The 17,020-nt window shown below is 38.5% G+C and overlaps 1 long non-coding RNA gene across 2 annotated transcripts in view; it reads left to right on the top strand.

The window, feature by feature from the left end:
- The window catches only part of LOC137644118 (uncharacterized), a 98,758-nt gene extending 82,668 nt beyond the window's left edge, over window positions 1–16,090 (top strand). Inside the window, exons 4-6 of one of the 2 annotated variants that reach the window (XR_011045135.1) lie at window positions 2,395–2,490; window positions 2,845–3,017; window positions 15,546–16,090. This is a non-coding gene — a long non-coding RNA (uncharacterized lncRNA). Of the gene's footprint in view, window positions 1–2,394; window positions 2,491–2,844; window positions 6,245–15,545 lie in introns of those variants that run through there. The other variant, XR_011045134.1, reaches the window with a different exon arrangement.
- The last annotated feature ends 930 nt before the right edge of the window (window positions 16,091–17,020 follow it).

The following is a 17,020-nucleotide window of genomic DNA, read 5'->3' as shown; positions in this document are numbered from 1 at the left end:
GCCATGTTGAGAGAATGGAAAATGGTTGTCTGCTAAAGAAGGTGATGAATGCAAGAGTTGATGGGAGAAGTACAAGAGGAAGGCCAAGGTTTGGGTGGATGGATGGTGTGAAGAAAGCTCTGGGTGATAGGAGGATAGATGTGAGAGAGGCAAGAGAGCGTGCTAGAAATAGGAATGAATGGCGAGCGATTGTGACGCAGTTCCAGTAGGCCCTGCTGCTTCCTCCGGGGCCTTAGATGACCACGGAGGTAGCAGCAGTAGGGGAGTCAGCATTACAAAGCTTCATCTGTGGTGGAAATGTGGGAGGTTGGGCTGTGGCACCCTAGCAGTACCAGCTGAACTCGGTTGAGTCCCCGATTAGGCTGAAGGAACATAGAGAGTAGAGGTCCCCTTTTTGTTTTGTTTCATTGTTGGTGTCGGCTACCCCCCAAAATTGGGGGAAGTGCCTTGGTATATAGATAGATAGATCATAACAAACAGTAACTTTTTTACAAACCGTTTTGCGCCTGGAAATTACAGCTTTTAAATCTGACATTTTAATCTAGCTGAATAAAGTTACCTAAACAAAAGCAAAAACAGATCGCGTAAATCTATATATAAAACTAGATGAACGCGAATTAGAAACTGTAAATGGAGCTAAACAAACAAACTGCTACATTCAATAAACACTGAATTAAACATGTGCCAAATATAAGTACGCCAAAAAAAACTTAATACATGAAAACAAGAAGTACTAAATTATTATAGACACGCAAGAAATAACTAAAACTCACCGAAAACAAGCACGTTACAATATGCTAATTACCTCACCGTATAAGACGACACGATATTTCGCGATCTATTTATATTAGCGTTTAACAACAACTATAATATAATTACTGGACCACTGGAAGCCCCCGCAACGAGCTATATCTGACCGTCAACACTTGCCACCTTCTCGCTAAAAATCCTGTCACGGTCGCCATGAACTAAAACTTTTGTATACTTGTTCACTTAAACAAGACTTAGGAAAGTAATTTAAACAGCCTTAACACACAGATTAATATAATTATTAACACCTTACAATTAACGACAAACACGCTGAAGGTGGCAAGCCAAATAGTACATTCGTATGTTAGTCCGCTTTATAGTCAAATGGAATTCCTGTCGTCGAAAGGACATATCCAAAACGTAGACAAAGCGAGAAAGTCCTATTCAGTGAATATGTTTAGCTCGTAACCACTCTGTCCTAAAAATATGAACAATATCACTATTAGTGACATGGAAACAGTAAGTCAAATTAAATTTCCCCAGGATTATTCAAAATTAAGCTGCAAAACTTTTACAGGGCTTCGCACAAAATAAAATTAACCAAAGCCATAAACTTCATAATAATGCAATCTTTGACGTAAAATAACCTGGAAATTTTATATGAATAAATTGACTCAAAAGGACCAAAAATAGTTATTTAATAATTAAGGATTTAGCAAGACCTTTACTTAAATATAAATGAAAGTACTGGCAATAACAAGGAATCGAACTAAAACCCGCTTCCTTCAGTTGAACCCCGTACCTGTTATTGTTCAGAGAGGCATATAAGTGGAAGTGACGACGACGTTCACCACAAGAGCACGTTGCAGATAAAGGAGCCAATTATGCAACACATCAAGCTAGGACTTCACTTGGGCTCAATCACAAAAAACGATGCTGAATACAGCAAAGTAAACCCTTGGTCATAACTCGAGGACGAGGACTTCCAAACTGCATACGTCTCGACGTGGCACATGGTCGTGGAAAACTAATCGAAGAAGCTATCCAGTGGTCCAAAGGAGGTTTTACAACATCCACATATTGTACATATTCCTCACTGTATAATTATTGATGAAGAAACACTTCTGCGAAAAACACTTGAAAATTAAGATTAGTAATTTCACAGAAGGCTTAGAGGAGGAGTTGCTGCCATACTGCCGACGGAGAGATGTCTCTGCTTCTGTCTTTCAGTACATAACCATATCAGCTTGTATAGTTACAACAAGGTAATCAGGGAACCAATGGAAGTGGGTTAAAAATGAAAAACAAGCTAATTCAATACCAACCTAAAACTATCAAACAACTACTTACTCCCTTTGAGTCAAAATACACGGTTAATACAAACAAATATGGAAAGTTACGAATTATATTCGTAATTTTCTGGACACCCCATGCTAACAAGCTTTGAGATAGTTATACCTCACTAAAAAGTCTTGTGGCTAGTCTTCCAGCATCCCCAAAAGTATATTCTCTGATAAAGAGCTGAAGGTTTGTATTAAGAAAAATACAAATTATTTAAAATTTGTCATTTTTTATAGTGATCAGGATACTATTAGGACTATCATTGAATATATCTGGTATAATTAGTCTTTTCTCCTTTCTCAGGTATGAGCATTTGGGTCACCAATTATAAGTTAGTTCTGCATATCTCTGGGAAGATCCATACAGTATCTGTAGAGCCACGTTTGGATTCTTAAATTTGTAAGTTTTTTGTCCTATGTATTTATTTGATGTTTTAATGGAGACCATTACTATTAGTTCTAGTTAGGAGTTACGTAATGAGTTATATGTCATACTTGTATTGTTAGATAACATATCTGTTATTTCTTTGAATACTGTAATTGATTTTGTGCAATCACCCAGTTAGTATACTAAACTTTTCATTATTTTAGTCATTTGTTCTCTGCTTAGATGGACTCCTTTTTTTTTTTTTTTTTTTTTTTTATATAAAGTCATTCTTTGAACATTCCTGTATAGGGCACTTTTATAAACAATGATTTTAGTGTTTTAAAATTTATTTTATTTAACTAATTTTTTTTTTTTAATTTGGATCAGGCTTCTTCGAAGAAGATCAAGAATTATGCAGTGAACATTGGTGTGGTTGCTTTCATCTAAAGGAATTCACAGGAGTCTCAACCTGCCTAACCATAACTTGCCTTTTGAGTTTTGTCAGAAAGTCAAATAAACAAAAAGTTTTTTGACGTGAATTGGTTGCTATGATGACTTGAGTAAGTGCCCTGTGTGGTTACTTGTCCACAAGGAGATCTTCCCTATAGTATAAAGTCACCCTCTGACATCTCTTATAACTTTTTCTTGAAATATCATCACATTTATATTGAAATTTAGCTATCCTAGAGATTTTTCTTTTTTGAATTTGTGAATTTGCCTGTTAAAGAGGCATTTTGTCATGAAACAGCAGTTAACACCCTTGTTGAGGCATTAAAGAAATTATCATGAATGTAGAAAGCATTTTTTGTTGTTGATCGTTAAGTTGGAACAGAAGAGGTAAAGGAATTAATGTTCTCCAGTTTAGGGTATGCCGAAACTACATTTTATGCCTCGTTGTTAAGTTTTCTTTCTACAATTCTGAGATATTGTATTATCATCCGGTATATGATGACTAGGTTAGAATATGTGTTACCATGTAATATAGTGTAATTTAAACAGCTTGATCCTAAATTGTAGTGGATCTTAAGTTAAAGTTTTGTAACCAAAGTAAATAAGTACAGGGTACTGTACACAATTACTGCACACAGTCATAGATATTTAACCATTTATTTTAGTTATATTTAATTCTGTTCTTTGGCCCCATGGTACAGACACACTCAGTCGTAACTTAGCATCAAGGAAGAGTGATAAGGATATACAGTACATTAATGCAAGAAAATTTGTTGCGTCTGAGTCCATTCAAATTGGGCCATCTACCACTGGATGAAGAATCCTAGTGCCATTTTATACTATCAGTTGCCTAATAGTCAGTTGTTCCCGCATATATACAAACCATCTTCCTTTAATAGGAGTATGATTTCAGTAGAGTTGGAAACTTGGCTGTTAAAAGATTTCATAAGTTGTTGGTAGATAAATGTGGGTAGCCACTTGACTTCAGCCATCGAGGAGTACAGATGTACTCTGGGTTATAATTGAACTTTGCTAGTAACTTTTTCACTAGCTTTTCATTGTAATTGATTGGTTTTGATGATGGAGAAACCATGCGAGGGCACGTGGTCCTGCCCTGGCATTTCTGGCCATCTGTTTGGAATGTTTATTAAGAGCATAGTGGAGCCCCCTTCATTATACCCTTTTTGGTGAGGTCAAGACTGTAAAGAGTCATCACCCTGCAAGGAGTGAGAATTGTGGCTTTTATCACAGTGGCTCGAGTTTGGCAAGAGAAGGAAAAAGAAGGCAAAGTGCGATAATTCTCCTCCGAGGTCTTCCTTGGTCCTTCAGTCCTGCCCTGGCGTTTTGGGTCATAGACATTGAATATTCATGAGCATGAGCTCGGGGTGGATTCCCATTCATTGGGCCCTTCTTGCAGAGGCCATAACTTTAAGAAATCATGGCCTTGCAAGAAATGTAAATCATGGCCTTTATCGCAGTCGGTTCAGTATGGTGAGAAAAAGAAGAGTTAGCGAGATACTTCTTCTCCAAGGTCTTTCTTGAAGTCAGAAAGGTCCGCTAAGCCTCTCTCCTCTCCCTCTAGTACTTAGGCTTCTGAACTCTCTTCTTCACATATCCCCGGTGAGATGATGTAGAAGGACGGTGACCTTGATTTAACTTTACCCTAAGCTTCAAGGGAGTTAATCCCTACCTGCTTCCTTAGAAAGATGGGTAGTCGCCAATTAGTTTGGAGAGAGCTTGATATTTCTTCAGATAATGACCCAGTGAGAGATGCTGCCATGTGGACATTGTAGCCGTCCTTAAGGTTGGAGAGCATCCAGTTAGCTAAACTTGAAGCTACCTCAACTGCCATCCTCCTTTAGCCTCCACAGAGGAGAAGGCTCATGTGACCCTAAAGGTCGGCCAGAGACCCCAGAAGGTGCCTTACTTTCTGTAATTACATCGCCAGCAGCTCAAGGAGCACTCTTGACAGGTAAGAGGCCTTCCCCCTCCCTTTTCACCTAGTCTGATGCATTCAACCCTTTCATGTACAAAGGTAAATAATTCTCGCCTCCTTAAGGCGAGTGAGAACCCGCAGTACTCCCAAAAGATATGTGCCTCTCCAGTGAAGGTTTTCTCATCCTCCTGCGAAGATTGTAATTAAAGACCATCACGTTCCAGTACAAGAAATTCTGTGAGAGCACTCACTTGCTGGCACCAAGTCACATTTTAGTATAGTGTATATGCTTTTCTCTTGCGAGAGTGCACTTTCCTTCTGGATCATGCTATTACACACCCACATTTTGACACATGCATCAAAGAAATTGGTCGCACCAATGAATTCTTGTGCTGCTATTAGCACAAATTCTGTGAAATGCTTGTGCTCCCCATTCAGCCCACATTAGTCAGATTTGTAGAAGTTGAGCGCCTTCCCGCAAGGAATTACCCTAACCCGCTCAAAAACGATCGCCAGATTGCACTAAAGCGTATCCCTCTGTTCGCAATCAATGTTCTCACTTCTTAGCACTTATGTTTTTGCCTGTACGAGATCATATGCGCTTGCCTCCTAAGTGTGAGTGGATTTTTAACTTTTAGTACTCGGGCACACTTGTAGGCTTGCGCTCACACTGGCTCGCTTAGTAGCACTTGTGTATTCTGGCTCATAAGAGAATACTTAAGCTATCTTGATAGCATTCAGGTACATCGACCTGTTAGCAGTTTTTTTTACTAGTCCTGGCCTTGGCTAAACTGGGTAGCAAACTCCATGGATTGCCATTCATAACCCTAGGTTTGAGTCTTTTTTTTCTATTTCTTCACTCCAGAAAGCAACTGAGGATTCGAATGATTTGTTTCTTTGTCTGAGGTGCACACAACCTTTTAGACTACAGTTCCAAACCTGTTCATTGGTACTGGTAAGTGTTAGTGAAACTCCCAGAGAACGACATCTCTTTCTGGCTTTGAAGCACAATAATCACCGCAGAAACATCAAGTGGATAGTTACATGCCAGAACCATCCTGAGCGAAAGCTCATGAAGTCAGGTTAGTGAGAGCCACACTAGCCTTCAAAAATAACTTGTCATTTATTCAAGATTTAGATGCAGAAGTCTGTAAGTACCTGACAACCTTCACAGCCCATTACCTATGGTGTCTTTCTACACCTTGTCTCTGGAACTTATGGTAGCTGCTCAAAAAGTAATGTAGCATTCTTAGCTCCTCACAGGACAAGAAGCATCAACTGAAACCAGAATAATTTTGGGTGTGGTCACGTAGTTTGTCCATACAATCGTACTCTTTATGGTATAATGCCATTACATTTTAGTTGCTGCTCAAGTTATGAGAATAAAAGATAGTCCTGGTATGGTAGGATGTGGTTGAGAAAAGGTGGATAAACAAATTTGGATTAGCTACCCTTGAAATGTCTCTGAGTTACATGTGAAATGAGCAGATGACGTGAAGAAATTTCTACTTGTCTACAGGAAGATTTGCCTCTGGGCTGAATGAAGTAAATATTATCAGCAAGCAAAACGTGCATCGTGAGGGCTATCCTTTCAAAAGCTAGGTGGAAGGCTAGGGGCACCAGGAATGCAAATTTTCGGTACCCTTCAAGAATGCCCTACCAATCAATAGATACGTTACGGTAAAAAATATTCTCTTAGGGTGATCATTCTATGTCACCTCTCATTTTGAAACATATACTGTGTTTCATAATTTTAATAGGCATTTAAAACCTTTTGGTCAGTGCTGTGTTATTTGAGCACCCAGTTGACCCCCTCCCCATAGGTTTTTTCTTTTTATGATAATTTTATAGTGTTATAACTTCAAAGATTTCCTTTATTTAAGATTTCAAGACTTCTGACAATCAGAGGTATTATTTATTTGAAGAATCTTTTTTTCTTTTTTAAATCTCTGATTTTAATTTTTTTTTGTGGCTGGTTTTATTGCTTGCATTGTAATAAAGAAATTTGTCATTCATTCTGGTTAGAATAACCTCAAACCAAGTTACGTGGTATGCTACATACTGTTTGCATTATTTGTAGTCTGATCTTTGAGAGTTTAGTACTATATGCTGTTTCGATGCCTATGGCTAGACATCTAGTTCAAGTGTGGATTAGACTGTTCGGGAACCTTTGATTAGCCCCATCCCTTTTTAAGGATGAGCTGTTGAGGCTCCTTTCAAAGGGTATCTCGGTCACACCTGTGGCTTCTGAAGATAGGTGCTACTCCAGCCTACTTGCCAGCAACTGAATCCAGCATGCACCACCCTTTGTACAGGCACAACTTGGCACCGCTTCCACCACCCACCCTCATTGCCAAAGAAACGTAATATTGTTATAGGTAGTGAAGGTGAATTGATGAAAATAGGAACAAAGATCTTGGCCAGTAACATTAAGCGGAGATGAAGGTTTGGGCAAGGCTTTAAGTTGCAAACTTGACTGGGCCACCTAATGTCGGATAGACACTCTTAATTGAAGTTTGTAAGTCAGACTCCATTTTCTGGAGAGGCTTGCCAAAGCATTCTTCATATGATATGCGAAATTAGTTTTGCCGTTAAGACCAAGATACAGTACTAGTAAATTTGCTTGAAAGTCCCACAGATAGTCAACGAAAGACCTATGCTATGGTGTATTTCACTGGCAAAAGGTCGTTTTTTTTCTGTTACTCATCTGTGCTTTATCCCCAACTTGTGATATTGATGAAGTAACTAAAGACAGCTTCTGTATCATTGATATACTGTAGTTGTACAAAACAGCAAAACTGACAAAGCTATCTTTCTGGGAGATCTCAATGCTTATGTTGGGAAAATACCATAGATTATCAGGGCACAGGCAATATGAATGCTAATGTTCTTGGACTCTGCTTATGCACTAAGCACTCATAGATGCAACCGAAATCTATGCACTAGAACATACTGGACTAAGTCATAACTAAGGAAAACCAAATGGGTTATGTATGGGTTAGTGTTAAACAGATCACAAACTCTTATCCATCTTCAAATTTCAAAATTGACCAGAAATTTACAACCTGGTCACATACAAGAACTTTAACAGTGACACATTGTAAAGCAAGAAACAAGGGATTTTGTATTAAACTGAATTTGCCAAAGGTCTTTCTGCTCAACTGAGTTTTTGGTAAAAATCTAGTAACTGAATGGGTGAAGTTCTTCACTGATTCAAGATGCTGCAAAAGTAAAAAGTTGCTTTAGTTGTCCCATACAAAATTATTTGACAAGAACTCTTGATACTATTCATCAGTTACTTAAACAAAAGAGAAGACACATCACAGCTCTTATTCCAACTCCCACTCATGTGCACTGATCCAAAAAAGGAGGGACCTAAGGTCAGAGGCACAGGATCAAATATGTTAGCTAGAGAACTGCTGATGAATTGAAAGGCTAAGGGAAATTTAGCCTTTCACTTAATAGAAGAACATGCAAGGTTTTTAATTTCCCAACAGATCCACAAATGAATAAAAAAAATGCAATCTCTATGTTCAGCATGCTTGATGGCTGCCCAACCTTCCTTAATGAATGGATCAAGATTCCAATCAGCTGTTGCAATTCTGTTTAAGAGTTTGTTCTTGATGCCTGGCCCATCTTGCCAATCATCCAGATCCTGAATGGGGTGAGAGAATTACACTAAATCTCAAGTGCAATACAGTAAAAACTATTAAAGAAGGCAAAATCTGAAGTCCTGAAAGCATTCTTGGTGTAATTTTAAAGCACTGGCACTTATGCCTCGGAAAGGAGCTGGACAAGATCATCTTTACCCAATAGAGGGAGAGAGAAAATATGGGAATCCTAGAAAGATTCCTCAATCTTTTATAAGAAAAAGAGGAAAGAACTGAATAAAAAAGGATAAAACACAAGATAGCAAATAGGAAAAATGTATGGTTCATGTATTCGGATAGAAATTAAAGTAATGTTTCCTATATTTACCCACTTGATGGCATATTTGTTTTAATTGGGGGTACAGGCAGCCTATATAGTTCAAGAAAAATAATCCTGAAACCTGATTATTTTCTCTGTCCTGAGTTTAATCAATACTACTTTGCATAGGTCACTGCAATTTATTGATTCATGCATTATCCAGGGAAGCTGGTCTTATTTGTCCATTATGGATGCTCTAGTTTAAGTGTGTGATTTATATTTAGTCACAGTTCTTTTCATATACAGTATCTTGAACAGTTTATGTAACACTGGTCTATATTGTAAGCACTTGTAACAGAAATATAGCTCCCCATAGTCAGAATTGATGCTTTGAAAGTGTTCAACAACACCCGGTGAACTTGTGTTGTGATAATGTTTTTGTGTTCTTAGTGGTAGAATTCTATTAATCTTTATTATTATTATTATTATTTTTATTATTATTATTATAATATTATTATTATCATTATTATTATTATTATTATTATTATTATTATTATTATTACTACTACTACCACCAAAGCTACAACCTGAGTGTTCTTAATGGTAGAATTTTAATTTTCTCAATTATTATTATTACTAGCTAAGCTACAACCCTAGTTGGAAAAGGGTACCTACAAGGAAAAATAGCCCAGTGAGGAAAGGAAATAAAGAAATAAATATTTTAGGAACTTTATCAACAGTAAAATAGATCTTTCATATATTAACTGTAAAGGGAGACTTATGTCAGCCTCTTCAACATAAAAACATTCCCTGCAAGTTTGAACTTTTCAAGTTCCACCCATTCAACTGCCAGGTAAGGATATTCTACAATCTGGTCATAACTGGAATAGCTGATATCAGTTGACTGAGGAACTTTGCCAATATCTCTAGATTGCTAGTGCTATCGGCTAACTTTTTATGGGTTAGAAATATATTTTCCTATTTTATTGAGTGTTTGGAGTGCCTCTCACCATCAATAGTTTGAGATAAACAATATTGGGTGGCTATAATAAGGGCACTGCAATTTTTGCTTTGGAAATGGGGAAATGAGTGAAGTACAGGTTTGTGTATTGTGCTTGATTTGAAAGGTACATCTGATTCTGATGAAGGTAAAGGTATTAGACTTGACCAAAGCACATACATTAGATGGTATATTTAAAGTGTTTGAAGTAGTGCAACATCCTAGGCCAAGTTAGGTTAGGATGTATCCATATTTTTCACTTGTTTATCATTATTCCTAAGACCAAAAAATGGTCTGTCACTGTTGTTCCCCATTATATTTTGTCTTGTTCAATGCAGTATATGATAAAATTGAATTAGGACTCCACCAGACACTAGTATTGATACCAAAATGGATGAGTTAATTCTATAAACATTAAAGTTTAAGCCAGTCCTTGGTATCTCATTGCTCTCTCCTAAACACTTGTATTGATGATCATTACAGTATCCTCTTCATTCCTACTTTTGAAATTTAATTTTAGATCTGTCTTGCATAAACTTGTCTTCATAATAATGATAGTGTATTTAGTGCTTAGGTCTTCAATGTATCCTCACTGCAATTTCTCAAAGTTGAAGTTTGTCATTGCAGACCTTATTTTTCACTTAACATTTTTTCTTTCCTTTGCATTATTTTTATTCATTTCTTGAGTTCTTGCTTATATTTTTCAACTTCCATCTCGTTTTCATTTTTTTACATGTTTTAAAGGTTTTTTGCTCCCCCACACATACAAACTCTTGTTCTTTAATAGGAGTATGATTTCAGTGAAGATGGAAATTGCTATTGAAGGGTTTATAATGAGGTGTAGGTAATTACAGTTGGAGGTCCCCCTCCCACTGGGTCACTAGGTATAGTCACTTTGACTCCAGCCACCTAGATGTACAGATGAACTTTCGGTGCGACCAAACTTGGCTAATATCTTTTCTCTTTCTTTTCAGTGTGACTGGATGCTTTTAACAATGGAGAAACCATGTGTGGTCATGAGGTTCCATCCTGGCGTTCACGTCATAGGTGTGTGAAGTTTATGAGCAGGAGCTCAGTGGATCCCCATTCATTGCAACCGTCTTGCAGAAGCTATGACTGTACAGAGTCATTGCCCTGTAAGGGCCATCATCGTAGTGGCTTGAGTAAGGAAAGAGAAGGTTAAGCAAAATACCGTACTTCTTCGAGGTCTTCTCGAAGTCAAAGAGCTCCACTAAACTCTCTCCTTTCTGTTACTCAGTCTTCCAAGTTTCCTTTACCCTTCCCTGGTGGGGTTACGGAGAAAGACTGCAAGCTTGAATTGGCTTTACCGCAAGTTCCAACGGAATTGGTCTTACCCACTTCCCTTAGAGAGGCGGATAGTCCCCAGCTGATTTGGAGGGAGCCTGATAACGCCCCAAGGAGAGATGATGCCCCAAAGACATTGTTGCATTCTTTAAGCAACCGCTAAACCTAAAGTTTCCTCAGCCTCCAACCCTTCCCCTGATGCCCCCAAAGAGGGGCAGGGTGATGTGAACAATTCTGGTCTGTGAGAGACCTTGGAAGGGGCAGTTGATGACAGATCTTCACCTTCCACAATTACTTCTACAGCCCTTGTTGCACTCTTGACAGGTGGGAGTAGAAAGTGCTTTCGCCATCCCTCTCCACCTAGTCAGATGCTTTCAGCGTTGTCGTCTATGAAGTCTATTAATTCACATAACGCTGATGCTAAAAGGAGTGGAAACCCATAGTACTCCTTAAGGGGATTTGCCTCCCCAAGAAAAGTTTGCTCACCCTCCTCCTCTGACGATTGTCATTCTTGCGAGAGCATGCTCTCCTACAGGAACTTTGGACCTCTGTAATGCGCCCATATTTTGACACGTGTCAAACCAATTGATCTTGCCATCAGAATTTAATGATGATATTAGTGCATAATCAGCAAGACACTCAATGCTCCCCATTGAGCACACACTCATATATGGAGATCTTACGTGCCTTTTCCTCTAAGGGGTCGGGGTCGTGCACTTAAACGCGATTGCTGGATCTCGCTCAAACGCATTCTTCTGTTCATGATCATATGTGCTCACTCTTTAGCTTTCATACAACCTCGCCTCCACATTTTTATATGTGCTTGCCTCCAAGCGCTCATGAATTCTTTCCCGTTAGCGATGAGGCACTTTCGTTCGCTCATGCCCACATGTGCTAGCCTGATAGTGCCAACAAATTTTCACTTGTACGAGAATGCTATAGCTCGCCTATTAGCACTCTGGTACATTCACCTGTTAGCACTCGCTTGTGTTCAGCTGTTGGTGAGCAAGCACAATCTCCTAGAACTTTACAGGCTTTTTAAGTTTGAGCTCTCTTGAGCTTTTGAGTGCTTATCTGGTTATTGTACTTGTGGGTCCTTTGATAAGTACTTTCTCGGCAGAACTTGAAAGTTCTACACGTTTGCACTTTTCTAGTATTGCGCTTGCACATACTGATAATCATATTTACTCTGGTTAATGATCCCTTGTCAGATGTTTATCCTCTTCATAGGAAACATATCCTTGACTGACTAGTGAACCCTTGTCAGAGTTTATGCTCTTGTTATGAAACACATCCTAGACTGACAGAGTGCATGATCACCTGCAGTCTCTCCCTTGGTAATTAGATTTTGCCCTTCTAGAAGCACACATTCACCTGATTGTACTCAGGGCCCAGACCAAAATGATTCTCTTAAAGTTAAGTGCTTCTCTGAACACAACATCAGCAATGCATCCACACGTTTTAATTTCTAGAGAGAAGGCATTTGAGAATTCTCTGGGTTTCTCGAGAAAGCACACTTATTTTAGGGCACCAGAGACTACTTTGCTAGCAGTGACTCGATGATCTCCGGTTTGTGAATGCGTTATTTATGATACTAAGACAATGAACCTGGTACAGAGGTAGCACTGGATTGCAGGCGCTTACCGTGAGCAAGTGCGTTCTCCAGTTCAAGTACTCCAGAAGGCCCAAAGGTATTCTAGGAATTATTCTCTGGATCAGGTGGTCCCTCCCAGAAGAGTTGGGAAGCACACTGTGACACACATGGACCCTACCTTAGAGGAACAAACGCCTCTCAGAACTCCCAGCAAGGGCAGGACCACACATACTCCCTGCTAGTAGCAGACACAACCCCTCTGAGGATCTTTCACAAGTAGGGGAATGCTCTCTAATGCAACTCCATACATCAATGCTCTCCTACCCTTATAGTATACCACATCCTGCAGACTTTAGAGTATACTCAACGTCAAGACAAAGGAATAGACTACTGTAACCATAAAGTTCTTGCAAGATAAGTTTCCATCGAGCATACGCTTTCATCCTTGTGGGAAGTCACCGGTATGCTCTTTATCTCCTGAGATTTCTTCATCCCAGGAGCATAGAGAATATATATATATCTGAGAAGGAGGGAGCGATCAAAGTCCCCGGAAGAAAGGAGACTCCAAGACGTTAGGACTAACAGAAGAGGCATGGATTCCCCACAACCTCATTGTAGGGACTCTCCCTTGAAAGAGACCACTCATTCTAAGGGCAGCCGAGTACAAAGGTTATCCTGACACAACTGCTTGAGCTCTTCTGAGGTACAGCTCCAAAGGCTGTCACCTAAGATGCGTGCCAGGAGCAGAGATTCACATCGGGCCTTAGAGCACAGTTCAACCACTTTTTCCTCAAAGGACTATTGTCAAGACTCTGTCCTTATTCCAGATAGAACCCTGGGCAGATGGACTGATCGATTCGACTACCCCCACTTATTAGTGAAGAATTGTTAGACGCAACAGACCACTCTATGACAGACACATGCCTGTTCTGGCAGAAACCAAAAATCCAGACTTTTTTTACCTTCCTAAAAGCACATCAGTCAAGGGAGGGAAAACGTCCATTTACAGACTCTTCAGAGCACCACAATGTTCCAGACCTTCTTCAGAGCTTTCGTGGTTCAAACTGGCCAAAGGAGCTCTAGATAGTGCTAATGATCAGGTCATTAGATGAAGTCTTCATCCTCAAGTGACAAAAAGTCTCTTAACTGTATGGAGCTCCCGAGTAATAGACCTACTTGCAACGGGCCTCAACAGGAAGCTCCCCATCTATTGCTCAGCAGCACCAAATCAGGTAGAAACTTTTGAGGACGACTTCCAACCTCTGTGAAACGTCCTCAATGCTTGGGCTTTTCCGCCGTTCTGACTAGTTAGAAGGGTCATCCACAAAGTTTTTAGCACCTAGGATGACCTTAGTGGCAGCCAAATGGCCCCAAGCAGAGATGTATCTGGAACTCCTGTTGTTGTTGTCTGAAATAACCAGAGAACTCCCAAACTGCTGTGCCAATCACACCTACAGACATCATAGCTCGGTGACCTCCTGTATCTTCACAGTTTGAGGTTATCCAGCGTCTCCTCCGAAAGATAAGCTTTTCACAAGTCACTGCAAAATAGATGTCTGGATACCTCCACGAGTCCTCGGCAGTTTACCAGGCCATGTTGGACACCTTCTGTGGCTGGTGCCATGGCAGGGCCACTTTTTCCTCACCACCCACCTGTAACTACCAACACCTTGGTTTAAAATCTTAATAATAGCCAAGTTTCCAGCCACACTGAACTCTTACTCTTATTAAAGGGCTCAGGATTGTATAGTTAGGATGAAGTACAAATTAGTTTTTAAATTCTTTCATAATTCCCATATGCTTCATTTGATTATTCCATTACAGTACATCCGTACCTAATTTCTTCTCATCAGACATTATTACAGTACTGTATATTTGAAAAAAATACCTCCTTTTTATATTCAATTATTTTTTTCCATGAACTGTATGCATGTCATGTCTCTTGCTATCAATCGTAAATATGGGGTTTGTTGTAACTTGTTGAAAGGTACATTTAATGATCTTATACTAAAGTTCTTTTTCTCTTATGACACCTAAGATCTCGATATTTGCAAACAATGTTCAGGAGGGGCTTCAAGTGCCTCGTGTATCTTTATTCTAATATGTAAAATCAGTTATTAACGTTTGCAACGTATACCCTATTTCCTATTTGCTTTGGATTAGTACTGTCCGTGAATCTCATGCTAGGTACTGTAAGTAATTATTTAAGGGCCCAAAGTTTCACTTTCTTTATATCCTTGTACTTGACCTTCATTCCCATATCCTTTCTTCCTTTTTGGTGTCTTAACATCTTCAAATTGTGAATTTTCCCAGTTGTTCTTGGGGGCTATGCCAAGCTATGTAACCTAAATTCCTAAATCCAATCCAATCGTATTTGTACTATTCCCCTATGTATTTTATTTTCTGTTTCCATTAACATTTCTTAACCTCTTATTTTGAGTTATCAACACCGCTGACTATTGAGAATTGGTGCTAAAGGAAATTTTTCAAGTAATTATATACAGTGCTTTCCCATTTCTTTTCTTTTATCTTTCTGTCCAACCTCTTAACTTTTGTTTCAACTTTCAACTTCTTTGTGCAAGTGTAGTGTTTCACCTCATTGTGCTTGAATGCTGGAGGGATTCCTGTGTTCCCAGGCCCCGCTGCCAGGAATTATGTCTCTAATTCTTAAATAAAAATTCTCTCTCTCTCTCTCTCTCTCTCTCTCTCTCTCTCTCTCTCTCTCTCTCTCTCTCTCTCTCTCTCTCTCTCTCTCTCTCTAAAATTCAAATAAATATCCTACCTGTTATTATAACGTTTGATGTTAATGTGTATATGTACTATTTGCTTTATGACATGTTATATTGCAAATTAAACTTTATGGAAGAAAAAATAAATATTTCTCTTTTTTACAGAGTTAATGTTTTGAACTAGTGATATGATCATAAAAATTATCCCAAAAGACTTCCTCAAACCCTTGATAGGAAGAAAAAATATAGATGGTGCCACTTGTTTTACAAGGACCCAAAGCAAGGTGACTAAATGCAGGTACTACTTGGTCCTTTAGTAACTGTTTTAGCACTAAATAGAAGTTAGAGGTGTAGATGCCCTCTTGATTATTTAGATATGTATTACTAGAGTTGAACTGTAGTAGAAGTAAGGTTGGTAGCTAGGTATTGTTAGTTTTAGCCGTATAGTCGCATTTTAGTTATTTCACAGTTGTTGTAAGATTGAAAATATTTGGTACATTTATTTTTTAAAGTTTGGTGAATTTGTAGACATTTTATGAATTAGCTGCGTAAACTTATGTGTCTTCGGTTAATCGAAATCGGAGTAGTCTGTTTTACCATCATTAGATAATTAAAGTTTGTAATATAGTAGACATTGTTGATGATAATTTTAGCTTGTGACAAGACATGGTAGATTTGAATTTGCCTCATTTGATCTTGGTCGGATTATGTATGTTGAACTTTGTCAAATTTTCATGGAAGTGCTTGATCATGTATAGGTAAGTGTAGTAAATTGATTAAAATTCCAATTTTGATTAAACTAGATATTCCTAGAGATTTTTTATTTTTTGTTTGCGATGATAAACCCCCTAGGGGTATCAAGGGAAGAGCTGTAGTGACTTTGTTATTATAAAAAGTATTTGCATATTTGAAAAGCCTTGATTTTGAATAGAATTTGGAGTTTTCTGAAGATATACAGAAGTTACTTGGTACGTAAGGCTATTTGAATACATGTCAAGCACCCCTCCATGACAAGCCACCTTGCATCTCCACTGTTGATCATTTTTAAGGCCTTGATATCCATAAAGAACTACAATCTGAATTTGACCATGAGAATTTTAGTAATGTAGTGATTCATAAAGCGACGTAAACTGACTAATTTAAGTTATTGCCATTACTTCAAAGTCAACTGTGAGGTTTTCCCAAGTTGCATTTTGGTGCTAAATGGTCTCGAAGCATGTAACTGAGGAAAGATTAGTTTTCCTTGTTGACAAATGGGTAAATCGTTTTCTTTCTGTCGGAGATCAGAGATAAATTAACCGTATTCTCTCTCTCTCTCTCTCTCTCTCTCTCTCTCTCTCTCTCTCTCTCTCTCTCTCTCTCTCTCTCTCTCTCTCTCTCTCTCTCTCTCTCTCAGAAAAAGCAAGGTCCAACTATTTTTTATCAGCTAGAAATATGTCAGGGAAGATGTGTCTTGTTAAGAAAATACAGTATTTTTCACACACTTATTTCATTACACAGAAGGCAGTCACTTTATTCTTTGACAAATAATTTGAAATATAAACACTTCATGCCTGTATAAGAACAATATTTGATATACACTGGTATTTTCTATTGTGTCAAAATTGATGTCCATAACCTCTGCTAAAGAAACTTATTAT

This window comes from Palaemon carinicauda, chromosome 7 (genome assembly GCF_036898095.1).
Source record: "Palaemon carinicauda isolate YSFRI2023 chromosome 7, ASM3689809v2, whole genome shotgun sequence".
Classification (NCBI taxonomy): domain Eukaryota; kingdom Metazoa; phylum Arthropoda; class Malacostraca; order Decapoda; family Palaemonidae; genus Palaemon; species Palaemon carinicauda.
The sequence above is the reverse complement of the archived record's forward strand: the minus strand, read 5'-3'. Positions and strand labels throughout refer to the sequence as shown.